The sequence below is a fragment of the Ochotona curzoniae genome, unplaced genomic scaffold, assembly GCF_017591425.1.
Source record: "Ochotona curzoniae isolate NIBS_2020 unplaced genomic scaffold, NIBS_Ocur_1.0 scaffold_4701, whole genome shotgun sequence".
Classification (NCBI taxonomy): Eukaryota; Metazoa; Chordata; class Mammalia; order Lagomorpha; family Ochotonidae; genus Ochotona; species Ochotona curzoniae.
The window spans coordinates 16163407-16179266 of record NW_024467122.1 but is presented as its reverse complement, the minus strand read 5'-3'; the positions used below and the strand labels follow the sequence as shown (position 1 = coordinate 16179266).

At 45.2% G+C, this 15860-nt stretch overlaps 1 protein-coding gene across 8 annotated transcripts in view; it reads left to right on the top strand.

Annotated features, from left to right (window-relative positions):
* Positions 1-260: 260 nt before the first annotated feature.
* The window catches only part of KTN1 (kinectin 1), an 86712-nt gene continuing 71112 nt past the window's right edge, over positions 261-15860 (top strand). For 4 of the 8 annotated variants that reach the window (XM_040969934.1, XM_040969930.1, XM_040969929.1 and 1 more), the window contains exon 1: positions 261-341. The gene's annotated coding sequence lies outside the window, so the exon portion shown is untranslated. The remainder of the gene's footprint in view (positions 342-15860) is intronic. The other 4 variants (XM_040969931.1, XM_040969932.1, XM_040969933.1 and 1 more) reach the window with 1 other exon arrangement.

Genomic DNA, 15860 nt, shown 5'->3' with positions numbered 1-15860 from the left:
TCCCCTTGAGGGCCGTGGACTCGCCGTGAGGAAACCGCGGGGGCCACGAGCCGGTCCACGTCCCGGGTGCGGGAGCAAGACGAGCGAGGCGGGGTGTCCCCCCGAAGGCGGCGGGCGCCTGTGCCTTTAAGGGGCCGGTCTCCGGGCCCCGCCGGCCCAGACGCCGGGACGTGCGGGAGCCGCCCCGCCCCGAAGCCGCCTGTTTCCTGCGGGGCGGCTCGGCGGCACCTGAGCGACTGCAGCGGCGGCGGCGGCGGCGGCGGCGGCGCCTCGAGCAGGCATCTCGGGCTGCGGAGCCGGCGCCGCCGCGTCTTCGCGATCTCCTTCCTCAGCCGCTCAGGGTGAGGGCGAGCAGGCCGCGCAGGGGCCTGGGCGCGGGGATCCCGGAGGGAGGGCAGCTCCGCCCGGGGCTGGGCGTGGGGGCGACCCGGGACGGCCGGGCCGCGCCGGGCAGGGGTGGGGGGCGCGGCCCGGGCAGGAGCCGGAGGAGCACCGCCGCCCGCCGGCTAGGCCTTGGGCGTCTCGGGGCCGCCGGCGGGCTCCCGCCCACGCCGGGCCGCCCTGGCGAGCGGGCTTGGCGGGGGCCGCGTGGGCCTGGCTGGGCCCGACCCCAGTTGTGTCGCGGCGTCAGGGAGCGTGGCCGGGGACTCTCCGCGGGCACGGCTCCTGAGGGCGAGGTCGGGAGAGGGCCCCGGGGTGACCGAGGCGCCTATTTTTAGCTAGGCCCGAGGGCCCCCGGGAGAGAAGGCGGATTACCGCCTGCTCCGCCGGGGGCCCGAGGGCGTGCGTGTCCCGTGGCTGGGGCGGCCGGAGAGCTGGGCCACGCTTGCGCCATGCTGGAATTTCGCTCCTCGCCGCGCCCTCCGGGTCCTTGGGGGGGCATTGGCCGCCTTCTCCCTGGCCCTTCCTGCCCTGTGCACAGCAGGGCTCGCCGTGGCAGGCAGAGCAGCGTGATGGGGGAGTTGGGGAAAAAAAATGAGTGGACGGCCCCGCGCGAGACGGCCCAAGTTAGCCTTCCTCTCCCCGAGGGGTGTGTCCTCTTCGGGCGTCCCCTCCCCCTCTGCGCCCAACAATGGGATGTTTGGTGTTGGGGACCTGGGCCGCAAAACCAAATGGGCAGCTCAGAGCCTTGTACGGGGCCATCGGAGCTGGTGTGGAACGTGCGGCGCGGCTTGGGGGAGGCTGGGTGGCAGAGGGGGACGGGGTGCGCTGGAGACGCTACGCGGGCGTGGCGTCCTAACCTCGCCCTGCTGCACCTGGAAGGGGCTGGAAGCGGGCGCTCCCTCGGTAGCCATCCCTTCCGGGAGGAGGGAGGGACCGGATTCCTAACTGTGGGGCCTGAACCGGGAGCGGATTCCTGAGCTGCTGCTTGAAGGAGCGCTGCCTGCAGTCCGTGCGGAGCGACCTAATCTTGACGTGAAGTGTTGGAAGTTGTGGGTTTTTTTTTTTTTTTTTGAGGTGCTTTGTGGGACGCCTTGAGAAATGCGGGTGTCCAGTAGCCCTGCCAGAGATAAGCTCCTCGGGTCGACTCCACCCTCGAAAGGGTGTGGGCGTTCACTTGTAAGTTTGAACTTGGCTGAATTAGGTGGCACTTGTTCTCACAACCTCACTTAGTAGGCTCGCGGGTAGCTGCAGCAAATGCAGCTTCGGTGTGGCTCAAGACAAGTCGCCTGAGACTTGAGCTAAACTTGCCTAAAGCTGATATATGTAAATTTTTTTTTTGGTGGAGGTGCCTTGCGTAGACTCATATTGGATGTGTTCTCTGATAAAAGCTACCCTTCCCCCCCCCCCCCGAAAGACGCAGCTGAAATGGGTGGGCATGTTTTTGTAGATTCTAAATGCATTACCACACCATCCTGACGTTGACCCAGACGTTTCCTCTAGTTGTGTGGCTGGTAACAGAGCTAACTTTCTCAGTTGTCAACTACAGTTAGCAGAATATAGTGTTACATTTACCTTTCTGAGACGTGATGTTACATTCATCTTAAACTGCCACTTAACATGTCACAGGCTAAACATTTTGTAACTGAACATTTTTCTTAAGTATGTTAAACTCTTCAAAATTGTTAAGGATTCCAAGTGTTTAACCCTTTCATGATGATTAGGCATCAGTATTAATAAAAGACCCATTAGTTTCCCGTTGGATTCATATAAATATATGTATCTATGTATATATATATAAGGAGCAGCATTATTGATATATTACCATGTAGAGTGCTTTTTCTTTTTGGATAGGCAGGTTTATAGAGAGAAGGAAAGACACAGAGAAAGCTCTTCAGTTTGCTGGTTCACTCTTCAAATGACCTCAGTGCCCCAAGCTGAGCCAATCTGAAGCCAGGAGCCAGGAGCTTCTTCCAGGTCTCCCATGTGGGTGCAGGGTCCCAAGGCTTTGTGCTGCCCTCGTCTCCTTCCCAGGCCACAGGCAGGGAGCTGACTGGGAAGTGGAGCAGCTAGGACATGAACTGGCACCTGCATGGGATACCGATGGAGGATTAACTAATTGAGCTGTCTTGCTGCCCCTGCAAACCCCATATAGAGTTTTTGGTAATTTTTTTTTTTTCGGGGAGGGGCAGGGCAAGGGACAGATAGAGATATACCTTCTGTCTGTTGGTTCACTTCGCAAATAATCACGGTGGCTGGAGCTAGACCAGGCTCGGGACTCCATCCTGTGGAGGTCCAAGTAATCTGACTGCTTTCAGCATTCCCATGCCATTTGCAGGGAGCTAGATTGGAAGTGAATCAGCTGCGATTCTGACCTGTGCTGCTATGGGATACTGGTGTCACAGATGACAGAGCAGTGCTCCTATCTGCTGGGCCAGTCCCAAAGGCCTGCAATGGCCGAGGCTGGGCGGGCTGGAGGTGGGAATTCCAGCTGGGTATTCCGTGATGAAGTAGGAAGCCAGTCACTTGAGTCATCTCGACTGTATTAATGCAAAGCTGGAGCCAGAGCTCAGGTGCTCTGGTATGGTATCTGAGAAAAATATGGCATCGTTTTCCTCTGGCCATCTCCTGTGTCAGGGCTTCCTCCTACACTCCTTAAAGCCTGCTCGATCTGTCCAGCTGAATGAACAGTTGTCAACCCAAACTTCCAAATTTGTCTTAAAACTTAGGTGTGGTCTAACGGTTGTATCTTATGGCAGCTCTGTCCAGCACTTCCTCAAAAGTAGGAGTCTGTGCTTTTTCTCTTCTTGAAAACAAATCCAGAATCCTGGTGCAAGGCATTCTTTGTGTCTTGATTAAATTTTCCAGGTAGCCACTTTTTAAGAACACTATCAGCACATATGCTGGCAACAGCACTAGCTGTCACTTGCTGTTTCACTTCCCAAATGCCTGTTATGTCCAGGACTGGACCAAGCCCAAAGCTGGGAGCTGGGAACTTAGTTGAGTTTTCCAAGGTGGACAGTAGGAACCCAGCTATCTGAACCACCACTGGTGCTTCCCCCCTTCTGTTTTGGCAGGGAGCTGAAGGTGGGAGTTTGGGCAGGGACAGACACCCAGGCACTGGATGGAGATCTTAAACTTCCTAACTGGTGCCTTTGCACTGGGCTTAATGCCCAGTCCTGTTTAGCTTCTTGACTGATCATCCGGCTTCTGTCCTGGCATTCTACTGTTTTGTCATCACAGCAGCCGGATCAAATCATCCTGTCCTCAAACTCCTGCAGTCGCTTCCTCCTGCAGAATAAAGACAAGTGCTGTGGCTGTAGAAGCTTGCCAGATCCTACTAGTTCCATCTTTCCGGATTACTCAAGTTAACAAGCTAGTCTCCCCTGCTTGTTTCCCTCCAGCCTGCCCCTTCCCCTCTCCCAGGCCCCCCAAGATTCTTGCATGGTTGACTCTCCTGTCAGCTTTCATTTTTGCTTCTTTAGATGTCACTGCCGTGAAGTTCTTCCTGACTCTTTTAAATACAACTGCATCCCCTCCCCTTTCAATCCTTGGGCTCTGCTATTTTCTCCATAGCACTTGCTGCTACCTTTTGTCATAGTATAATTTCCATGTTGGTTACATGTGTGGTCTCTTCCCCTAATCCCAAACACTATCATGCAACCTCTGTGAGGGCGGGAATTTTTGTTTAGGATGCATGGACGGTTTAGGAGTAGACGGCCAGTAAGGATTTGTTGCGTGCATTCCTGCCCTGCAGTTCCTTGAGAAATGCCTCATTCTTGGATGCAGAGTTTTCATCCTGCTTCTTTCCATCAGTGTGGCTGCAAGTGGCTGCAAGGCTGTTGGGAACCCATTGCTAGGGAGAGTGACGTGAGAGTGGGGTTGAGATCCTTGTTCCCACCTCACATGGTTAGGACCTCAGTTCACAAGGACTCAAAATACATGAGTGCCTTAAGTGGTTTTTCACCTAATACACTCAATTTTATTTTTATTTGATTGTCTTTTTATTTGGACCAATTTTTCTCCCGCCCTCCTGCTCTTTCTTTCTCTTAAAGATACATTTATTTGAAAAGCAGAGTTACAGAGAGAAGGAGAATCAGGTCTTTCACTTCTGGTTTGCTCCTCATATGGTTATAATGGCAGAGGCTGTGCCATGCCAAAGCCAGGAGCTTTATCTGGAATTTTGGGCCATCTTCTCCTGCTTTCCCAGGCACATTAATGGAGAGCTGGAGTGGCAGTGGAGCAGCTGGGACTTCAGGTGGCACTCTGGGATGCTGGCACTACGGATGGCGGTTTAACTCACTGTCACCTGACACTGGCCCCATCTCTTTCTTTGACCATGGAGTTTCCTGGTCATCTTTCCATAAATTGTATGCCAGAGGCATTGTCAATGATATCTAGTATTGGTTTCTTGAAAGTGGGATGAAAATGTAGGCCCTGGGAAACTAGGTACAGAATCCTAGATTCTAGCAATCTTCATTAAGGTCTTCCTTAGGATTTAGCTTAATTTTCTTAGAAATAACACCTTTTGGCATTCCTTTCCTAGTTTATTTACATAAGTCAGTGTACACTTAATTGCAATAGAGCTTGCTGTTAGCCAGAAACAGCTTTCTGTAGATAGGCCAATTTTTGCAAAGTGGGAAAGATCCTTTAAGTAGCTTCTCCTTTGAATGAACTCCATAGGAGCCATAGAATTTAAGCAGAATATGAGAATGTCATTTACTCTTTTATTTTGACTGAATAATATTTTCAAGTACAATTAGATTATCAGAATTTACATGAGCTTTAAGTATGTTGTCGATCAAGAGATGTGACATTAGGCTACATTCTCACAGGGAAATGTGGGACAGTTGTTTTTCTTATGTATGAGTCATTTGAATTGCCAAGGAAACGATCTGATTTGGTGTAGTTAAGTCAGTAGCTGGGTGACCTACAGGTCTTGGGTGTTGTTAACTCTGACTTTATGCGAATTATTTTAAAAAGTATTTACTTATTTTTATTTGAAAGGCAGATTTACAGAGAGGAGAGAAAGATCTTCCTTCTGCTGGTTTGCTTCCCAATAACCGCAATAGCTGGAGCTGAGCCAATCTGAAGCCAGGAGCCTGGAGCTTTCTTTCTGAGTCTCTCACGGGGTGCAGGGTTCCGAGGACTTGAGTCTACTTTGCTGTTCTCCTAGGCCACAAGCAGAGAGCTGGATGGCAGGTGGAGCAGCTTGGACTTGCACTGGCACCCATATGGGATGCAGGCACCACAGTGGAGGATTAACCTGTTTTACCACTGCGTTGGTCCCTTATGCAAGTTAGTTATTACTTAGTTCTTTGATTACGTAGCGTTTGTTGGTCCTTGGAGTTTGAATTTGGCCTTCATATTTAGTACCATTTGTTGTATGTGTGATCTTGTAAATTGAATTTATAAGATTTTCCTTCTGAAGTTAGAAGATTAAATGTTCACAGTAATGACTTAAATTAGGAGACTTGAGTTGCAAATGGGGAAAATAATAACAACTATATAAAACCAAATGCTATAAAATGTTTTACGTTCTTCTATTTATTAATTTGAAGGGGATGAGAGAAACATCCCCCATCTGTTGCTTCAGTTTCCAAATATCTGAAACAGCCAGTTGGGTCAGCCTGATGCCAGGTACCCAGAACCTAATCCCGGTTGCCCATGCTGGTCCCTCACCTGCTGTCTATGGAGTAGGGCATTAGTAGGAAGCTGAAATTGGAAGTGGATGTAGGACTCAAACCTAGGCACTCCAGGCAGCGCTTTTAAAAAAATACATTTATGTATTTTTATTGGGAAAGCAGATCAATCTGTGGGCGGGGGTGGGGAAAGGAGAGGCAGAGGGAAGTATCTTCCATTTGCTGGTTTACTCCCCAAGTGGCTGCAATGGCCGGAGCTGAGCTGATCCAAAGCCAGGAGCATCCAATGAGTCTTCTATGTGGGTGCAGAGTCCCAAGGCAATGGGCCATCCTCTACTGCTTTCCCAGGCCACAGGCAGGGAGCTGGAAGGGAAGTGAAATAGCCAGGACATGAACCAGTGGCTGCATGGGGTACTGGTATGTGCAAGGCTAGGATTTCGCCATTAGGCTATCCTGCTGGGCCCTAAAGTGTGCTTCTTGAGGCTGTCGTTATTAGTGCTCTAATTTTTTATTTCTAGGTATCCTTTCAGACACTGCATTGTGGAGTGTTTTTGACTGGTGTACTGTTGCTGATGAGAGGGGCGTCATTTACCAAATAGCTTCCAGTTTGACTTCAGTGTTAACACTAATTTTAAGTTTAACCTGGACCCTTTGTAAAAATGGCCTAATTCTTTCTATTTTCTTGGGGGCAGGAGACCAACTTTAGTTGAGTTTTGACTTAGAGACAGTGTTTCAGAGCTTGAAATTTTTGGAACACTTTTCAAATAAAGCATATATTTACAGATTGCAATTATGTGTAAAATATAGCCCATGTGTTTACATTGTCTGGATTTGGAGGAGAGAAATAATTAATAAATGTAAATTAGTTATAAAAGGTGCAAGCTCTTTAAAAAAAGAATTTGTTTTTGTTTCTTTCTTTTAATTTGAAAGGCTGAATTACAGAGAGGGAGATTGTCTATCTGCTGGTTCACTGTGCAAGTGGCAACAAAGATCAGGACTGGACCAGGCCAAAAGCAGGGGCACGGAGCTCCATCTGGGTCTCCCATCTGGGTGGCAAGGGTCCATGCTATCTTCTGCAGCTTTCTCAGTTGCATTGGAAGGTAGAGAGGCTGTAAATGGAGCAGGCAAGACTTGAACTTCGCTCATTTGGGATCCTGGTGTCAGGCAGTGACTTAATTCCCTACCTACTCTTTTAGTGCAGATTATCTGGCTCGAATAGGTATCCCTATTCCCCCAGTGTTAATCTAAGCTTTTTTTTTAAAAAAAAAACAAACTTCTTATTATGATTTTATGATTCAGTTCCATAGGTTCTGGGATTTCCCTTATCTCCTCCCCAATTCCCTTCCCACTCACTGGGTTCCCCTATATCATTACTGTAGTATAGTTCTTCATACACAGTCATATGTCCATCATTGCAGGCATGGACAATGGCAGAGTCCAGCATCCTATTGTCAAATATAGTAAACAATTTCATTTGGAGTCCATCTTTGATCTGGAAGTAGAGATGCATACTGCATTGTGTCATAACTGGATATGGTAGACTCCATTACACAATTACTATATAACCACTTAAATGAAAAGCCACAAAACAAAATCAACAACAGGAAGAAAAAAAAATAAGCTTTTTAAGCAAAAATAAAGTCCCAACAACATTTAAAATAACATACTTAATCCGATTTATTTTTTAAAACTTTTTAAAAAAGATCTGTTTTATTTTTATTCAAAGACAGGTTTACGGAGAGAAGGAGAAATGGAGAAAGATTTTCTCTGCTGTTTCACTCCCCAAATGGCCGCCAGTGGCCAGTTCTGAGTTGATCTGAAGCTAGGATCCAGGACCCTGCAGGACCTGGGCCATCCTGCTGGTTTCCCAGGTTACAGTAGGGAGCTGGATGAGAAGTGGGACAGTTGGGACACAAACTGCCCTTGTGTGGTGCTGGCACCTGCAGGTGGGGGATTAGCTCGTTGAACCACAACACTGGCCTCTTCATGCAATTTCTTTTTTTTAAAAGATTTGTTTTATTTTTATTGGAAAGGCGGATATACATAGAGGAGAGACAGAGAGGAAGATCTTCCATCCGATAATTCACTCCCCAAGTGAGTGCAACGGCCGATGCTATGTCCGAAGCCAGGAGCCTCTTCTGGGTCTCCCACGCGGGTGCAGGGTCCCAAAGATCTGGGCTGTCCTCGACTGCTTTCCCAGGCCACAAGCAGGGAGCTGGATGGGAAGCGGGGCTGCCGGGATTAGAACCGGCGCCCATATGGGATCCCGGGGGTGCAAGGTGAGGACCTTAACCACTTGCACCACCGCGCCGGGCCCCATGCAGTTTCTTAAAACTGCTTTGAACCGTTGATAAAACCCAAGAAGTTTTCTGTAAAAAATTTTATTATGGATTTCTTTAAGTATTTTATTTCTTTTTTGGGAGGAGAAATCTGTTCCAAAGTCTAGGAGTATTCAGTATTGTAAAGGTATAAATTAGGGATGAAGTTTATGACTCTGTACCTTCTTTAATTTACATTTATCTTTCCCTACTTGCCTTTACAATTTTGTTGAATGTTAAATATTAAATGTTTCAGTCATGGGGCTGACATTTTGGTATGGTAAGTTAAGCTGCTGTTTGCAATTCTGGCATCCCATATGGGTACTGGTTCAAGGCTGCTCACTGCTTATGTTCCTGGGAAAATAGGCAGAGGATGGCCAATGAGCTTGGGTGCTGGACCCATCTGGGAAACCTGTGTTAAGCTCTTGGCCTTGGCCTGGTCCAGCCGCTACAGTCATTGGGATGTGAATCAGTGGATGGAAGATTTCTCTCTGTCTTCCTCTCTCTCTTTGAATGAATAAATATTAAAAATATATGATTCAGGGACTGGCACTGTGGGATATTGGGTAAGGCCCCTGCTTGCAAAGCCAGTGTCCCTTATGGACATGGGTTTCATTCCTGACTGTTTGTCCTGCTATATGCTGGGGAAAGCAGTGGAAGATGGCTTCAGGATTTGGAACCCTGCACTCAATGTGGGAAACCCAGATGAAGCTCCTGGCTTCAGGCTGGACCTGCTCCTGCCATTGTGGCTTTTGGGGGATGAACCAGCAGATGGAAGATTCTTTCTCTCTCTGTACCTCCACCTTTTAAATAAAATTAATCTTCGAAAGATTCATATATAAAAATAGATATCCATCATTGTTCATATATAGTTGAAAGATTAAATATGAGTACTTGTGTTTTATGCACCAGTTTGTGCTTCTCTTAGCTTTAATTTTTTTTTATTTAAATGAAGCGTTTAGGGCTAGGCACAATGTCTCAATGGCTAAATCTTTACTTCATATGATCCCATATGGATCACCGGGATCCCATATGGGCACCGGTTCATGTGTTGGTTGCTCCACCTCCCATCCAGCTCCCTGCTTGTGGACTGGGAAGGCAATAGAGGACAGCCTAAAGCCTTGGGCCCCTGCGCCCATGTTAGAGAGCCACAAGAAGCCCCTGGCTTCTGGCTTTGGATTGGCTTAGCTCTGGCTGTTGAGGCCATTTGGGGAAGTGAACCAGTGGGTTGAAGCCCTCTCTCTGCATCTCCATCTTTCCATAAATCTGATCTGCCTTTCCAATAAAAATAAATAAATCTTTTGAAAAAAAGCATTTATAAGGCATGTGTATGATGTAAAAATATGACCATCGTATGCCCTGGTCAGATCTGAAACATTGTGCTAATAGGTATTGTGTTTGCTGAGTGTACCAGAGCATAAAAGAGATCTGTCTCACTCCTCTTTGTTGCTTTGCCTTCTAAATAAATACATAGATTATAAAAAAGTCAAGGTGACACGCAGATTAATCCTCTGACCTCTGACACGTATTCCATGTGGAAAGTGGTTTGAGTCCTGGCTGCGCCACTTCTATACCAGCTTTCTGCTTAAGATCTGTGAACACAGCTGTGGATGGCTCAAGTCCTTGGGACACTGCACCCAGATGGGAGACCCAGAAGGAGCTCCTGGTTCCTGGTTTTGATCAGCTTAGCTCTGGCCATTTTAGCCATTCGGAAAGTGAAAAGAAGTGACAGAAAACCTGTCTCCATCTCTTCTCCTCTCTGTAAAACCTGCTTTTCTAATAAAAATAAATAAGCAAAATCACCATTTCAATCTCTCAAGGAATGATTTCTGGTCAAGATGAGCATTAGTTGGTAACACCACAGATCCAACGTGGTGTATTTCTGAATGGAAGGATGACACACCAGCTCTACTTTAGGTCTGCTCCCTAATCAAAACCCAGGCATATTGATGGAGTCTGCACGCCTAAGTAGCAATTGGAAGCAGACAGAAAAAAATGGCAACACTTGTTAAAGGCTACTGGGCTGTCATTAATAAAATTGAGATTTGGGGCCCAGCGCAGTGGCCTAGTGGCTAAGGTTTTCGCCTTGATCGTACCCGGGATCGCATGTGGGTGCCGGTTCTAATCCTGGCAGCTCCATTTCCCATCCAACTCCCTGCTTGTGGCCTGGGAAAGCAGTCGAGGACAGCCCAAAGCCTTAGGGCCCTGGCCTTGGGAGCCTGTACCTGCATGGGAGACCTGGAAGAGGCTCCTGGCTCCTGGCTTCGGACTGGCTCAGCTCCAGCTGTGGTGGTCACTTGGGGAGTGAATCATCGGATGGAAGATCTTCCTCTCTGTCTCTCCTCCTCTCTGTATATCTTTGTAATAAAATTATATAATTCTTTTAAAAAAACCTGAGATTTGGGGGTGACATTTACCAATGAAGAAGCCACTTAGGATGCCTGTCTCCTGTATCCGAGAGCCTGATTTTGAGTCCTTGCTCCCTCCCTGTTCCAAACACAGTCTGGGAGGAGGCAGGTGATGACCCGAGGAGTTGATTCCCTGCCATCTAAGTGCAAACCTGGGTCTTGCTTGGCTTGGCCAGCCCTGTGTGTTGAGGGCATCTGGGTAGTGAAGTAGCAGAGGGGAGTTCTTTTTGTCTGTCTGTTAGGTGAATACAACAAATAAATAATAATAAAAGAAATTCAGCCTGGAAACTAGAGGACTAACCGTCTTCTCCTTTCCAAAGCTCCGATTTCCAAGAACTGAATAGTGAAGTAGAGGTAAAATTAGACAGCAGTAGTCAAAGAACGATGAAGAGCGTGGAGCTGGTGCCGTCGCACAGCAGGTCAAACCGTTTGCCTGTGCCACTGGCATTCCTTAAGGGCCCTGGGCTGAGTCCCAGCTGTTTCTGCTTCCCATCCAGCGCTCTGCTAATGGCCTGGGAAAGCCACGGAGGCTGTCACAGTGCCAGCCCTGCTTTCCTGTGTTTGCTGTCCACACGCCCCACCTTCAGCACTTAGTGTCACGCAGTGAGCCTGGGTGTCTTCAGGAGCTGTGCCTCTGGCTTGCCAGCAGTCCGTTCTCTTTGGAGAGCCAGTATTCAGTCTTTATGTCAGTTCTTTCTTGTGTTTCAATATAGGCCTGGATTATTGTGTTGATATATATATTTTTTTAGTACATGTTTGATTCAGGGAGATATTTATCTTACTTTTGAGTTGAGCCATCTTTTAAATAATTGTAATGTTTCATGCAATTATTAAGTGTTGGCATAGAAGGATACTTGAAGTTTTTTCATCTTCATTTGTATCTGTATTGTTCCTGAAGCTTGGCTTGATACATTCTGGGTAATGTCATTTCCTTCTTTCGGTCAAATGTGTCCTTTTAAAATCTCGTTAGATGTTATTTAACTCTTGTGGAAATCTGATTCTAGTAATCACTCTGATTTATGATTGTGACTCGTATCTTTGAGGCTTTAGGTGCTGTTGTTGGTGCAAGTTGATCTCGCTCATGTTTCTCCGGTCTGAAAGTCACTAGTCCAACTCAAGACGAGGAGGTTTTTTTTTTTTTTTTTTCTTTTAAGGAGCAGGACTGGTATCCTTTGTCATCTGCACTCTTACTGGTTTTTGTGTGAAGTTTGAAAATCATTTGTTTATTGACTAGGATTCATTTTTTTAAAAAAAGATTTATTTTATTGGAAAGTCAGATTTACAGAGAAGGAGAGACAGAGATCTTCTGCGAGTGGTGGACGGCCGGAGTTGAGCTGATCCAAAGCCAGGACCAGGAGCTTCTGGGCTTCTGGACGCGGGTGCAGGAACTGGAGGAAATGAACATGTTGAGCTTTTTGATACATGACTAAGATACTTTGTAAACCATTAAGTGACAGCTTTGGGTTATGACTGTCCAATCTGTAGAATGCTTTCCAATTTGTGTTATTTAGTGTTCAGGTGTTAGCTATTTTGTCTCCAAAGATGTCCTGCTTTATATTTGTTCTGCCAAAATCAGATGTTATTTATTATGCATTGGATTTTTCTGATTTAATAAAGCTTTTATTTAAAAAAAGAAGTAGGATAGTTTTTTCATATTTACTGCTTTATGGTGGATGAGTTTTGATGTAGCTATACCTACATTTTTTAGTTAGTGACCATGTCTGGATTTGATTAAAATGATTTTGCTTTTTTTTTTTTTTCTGTTACTTTTTGTTTTCCTTTAAGTCTCTGACATCTTTTTTCTTTTTTTAAAGATTCATTTATTTTACTTGAAAGAGTTACAGAGCAAGAGCAAGAGAGATCTTCCAGTTGCTGGCTTACACCCCAGATGGGAGCTGGGAGCATCTTCAGGTTTCCCCCGTGGGTGTAGGGCTCAGGGACTTGAGCCATCCTCTGATGCTTTCCCAGATCAAGTAGTTTCATTGATTATGGAAGTCTGCCAAGCTAGAAATGTGGGCATTATCAAGTTTCTCACTCTTAGGTTGTTGCCTTTCTTGCTAGTTGTCCCACACAAATATTATTTCATTAGATATATGTGAATCATGGAAAGCTAGTTTAATTGGTTTCACTTGGTTTTAATTTATCTATTGGGTTTTATGTTGTTTATTATTATTTTTTATTTGTGAGTGTCCTCATTCATATCTGACCTGTCTCTTTGCTTATTTTTCCAATTCTTTTGTAAATTTTTTTTTATGTTTGAAGGCAGTAGACTGAAAAACAAAGATTCATCTCCTGCCTGCTGGTTCATCCTCCAGCCGTGACCTTCAGGCTGGGCTAAGTAAAAACCAGAACCAGGAATTTGATGATGTCTCCCATGGGTGCTTGCAATGCCATTTGTTACTTCTCAGGGTGTGCATCAGCAGGAAGCTGAAAGGAGAACCCAGTTGGTGCCCAAATACAGGCATGCCAGTGTGCTGTATTGCCATATTATATGCCAACTGCCATATTAATAGCTTCATTGAACAACTGTCCCCTGTACTTTCTTGTCTGTCTATGTATGTATGTTGTAATCTGTGCCTGTTAATTCTAGCATCTTGAGTCTTTGGGGATCTAATTCTTTAGCTTGCTCGGCTGAAGTCACGGTGACTTCTTTCACTTGGCTGGGCACTCACTCTGGATAATAATCTTTGAAAATCTGGAGAATCCTGGCTTAAGGAGGGAGGATTTTACCAAGCGGGTGAAAGAAGTTTGGGCCCTAACATCGTGTAAGAAGAAATCTTCGGGCACCAAATTTAGAGAAGACCCCGAGCAAAGGCAAAATTTGACCAAACCCCAAGACTGTTGACTTTGATTTTAGTGCTTTATTATCATGCTATTTACCAGTCTTTTGTTTACTTTTGTTCAGGATGTATCTGGATAGATAGATAGCATGAACTCTGTTTGAAGGTTAGCAGCAATTCAGTGCTTCATCTTTAATTTTAGCGAAAGGAGTTCATAAAACACTGGTGAATTCTGATGGACAATGAGAATCTGATTAAATGATACTTGGCCACCAGCTACAGACTTCGTTACTGTAGACTCTGCCCATTAAATAAATCATTAAAAAAAAGATCAACTTGCCTATTTACAATAAAAAAAAAGCAACATACAATTTTTTTTTTGTTGATTTAAAGGAAGGGAAATTTGGTGTGATTAATGGCATGTTTGGAATGCAAAATATCTAGTTTCAGGTGATCAGATTACAAGGATTCTTCCCTTTTAATAGGCTTTTCAATTTTTTTTTAAACAAAGAACGTGTTACAATAGCATTCAGCTTAGAACTCAAAGCCTTAGTAATATTTTAACTTATGGGATATTGACTAAAGCTCTTATAGATGAGTCTGCAAGCCTTTATATCTTTTAAAATGTGTTTTCATTTGGTCAGCAGTGTGTTACTGTTTTACAAGAACTTTGATGTGATTTATTTTCCTAGGTTGCAAACTTTTTTCCCTCAGTGTATTTTCTGCTGTGCTTGAGTGCTTAAAGGCTGTACACCAGTGGAAAAAGACTGACTTTTGCAGTCTTGCGTTTTGAATTGTTAAGCCAGTCCTAATGAGAGAGAGAAAACAGAGTTTTATCAATGGAAGGATCGAAAGATTTGTAAAATTAGTTTGTGTATTTTCTGTTGTAAATGATCTATTCTTTTTTTATAAAGATTTATTTATTAAAAGGAGAGGCAGAGAGAGAGATTTTCTGTCCTCTGGTGCACCCCAATTTGACCACATAGCCCGGAGCCAGGAGCTTCATTCAGGTCTCTCGTGGGTGGCAGCGGCCCAGGTAAGTGGGCCATCTGCCGATGATTTTCCCAGATGTATGAGATGTGGAGCACTTGGTGCCGATTCGGGATGCAGGCACTGCAAGCAGTGGCTTAACCCCATATGCCACGGTACTGGCCCTGTAAATGCTTTTTCTTAAAAACAAAGAGCATTGGAAACATTCCAGCAGTGGGAAAATAGAATATACATTCTAACAGTTGCTTGACATTTAAAAACATACTAAATAAACCTTCAGGTTTTTCCTTTAACATGTAAGGAACTGATCTTTTTATTTGTAATGCGTAAGCAGTAATTCTTCGCTTTTATGTTTGAACGTTTTATATTTAAACTTAAAAAAAAAAAGATTTACTTATTTAAAGGCAGATTTACGGAGAGGAGAGGCAGAAAAAGATGTTCTGTCTGCTGGTTCACTCCCTAAATGGCCGCAGTGGCCAGAGCTGAGCTGATCTGAAACCAGGAGCCAGGAGCTTCTTTCTGGTCTCCCGTGTGGGTGCAGGGTTCAGACACTCGGGTCATCCTCTGCTGCTTTCCCAGGCCAGAAGCGGGAGCTGGATGTAGAGCAGCTGGGACGTGAACTGTCCCTCTTATATTTAAAACTTTAAAAGTGTAACATGCACTTAGGGAATAATTAAAATTCTTTTTGTGTGAAAGGCATCTAAAAAGTTGAACAATTAACAGCGTGTGAATGTACTTCTCATCTTTTTATGTAATTTTATACTATATATATAATTATGCTCATAAGATAATTTAGTTTTTTAATTCTGTATTATCTGTTGTTGAATTAGTCTATATTGTGTACTGTTTCTGTGTCCTACACTGTAATACTTCCTTTTTTTTTTACCTTCATAAAATAACCTTTATGTTTTAACCTTCTTGGTTAAGCAGGTGATTGAATTTAATAATTGCCCTAAGATTTTTTTAAAAGATATATTTATTTTTATTGGAAAGGCAGATTAGATATATGAAGAGAAGGAAAGCCAGAGAGATCTTCCCCAAATGACTGCAATGGCTGGAACTGAACAATCTGAAGCCGGGAGCCAGGAGCTTCTTCTGGATCTCCAGCATTGGTGCAGGCTTTGGGCCATCCTCCGTTGCTTTCCCAGTCCATAAGCAGGAAGGGAAGTAGAGCAGCTGGGACATCAGCTGACACCCATATGGGATCCTGGTGCATGCAAAGTGAAGATTTAGCCATTGAGCCGTTATGCTGGGCCCTGCGCCTAAGATTTATATATTAGATTTTAGATTTCACATATTTGTTTTATTAATAGGAACAGATTGTTGTTCCTTCCAAGAAGT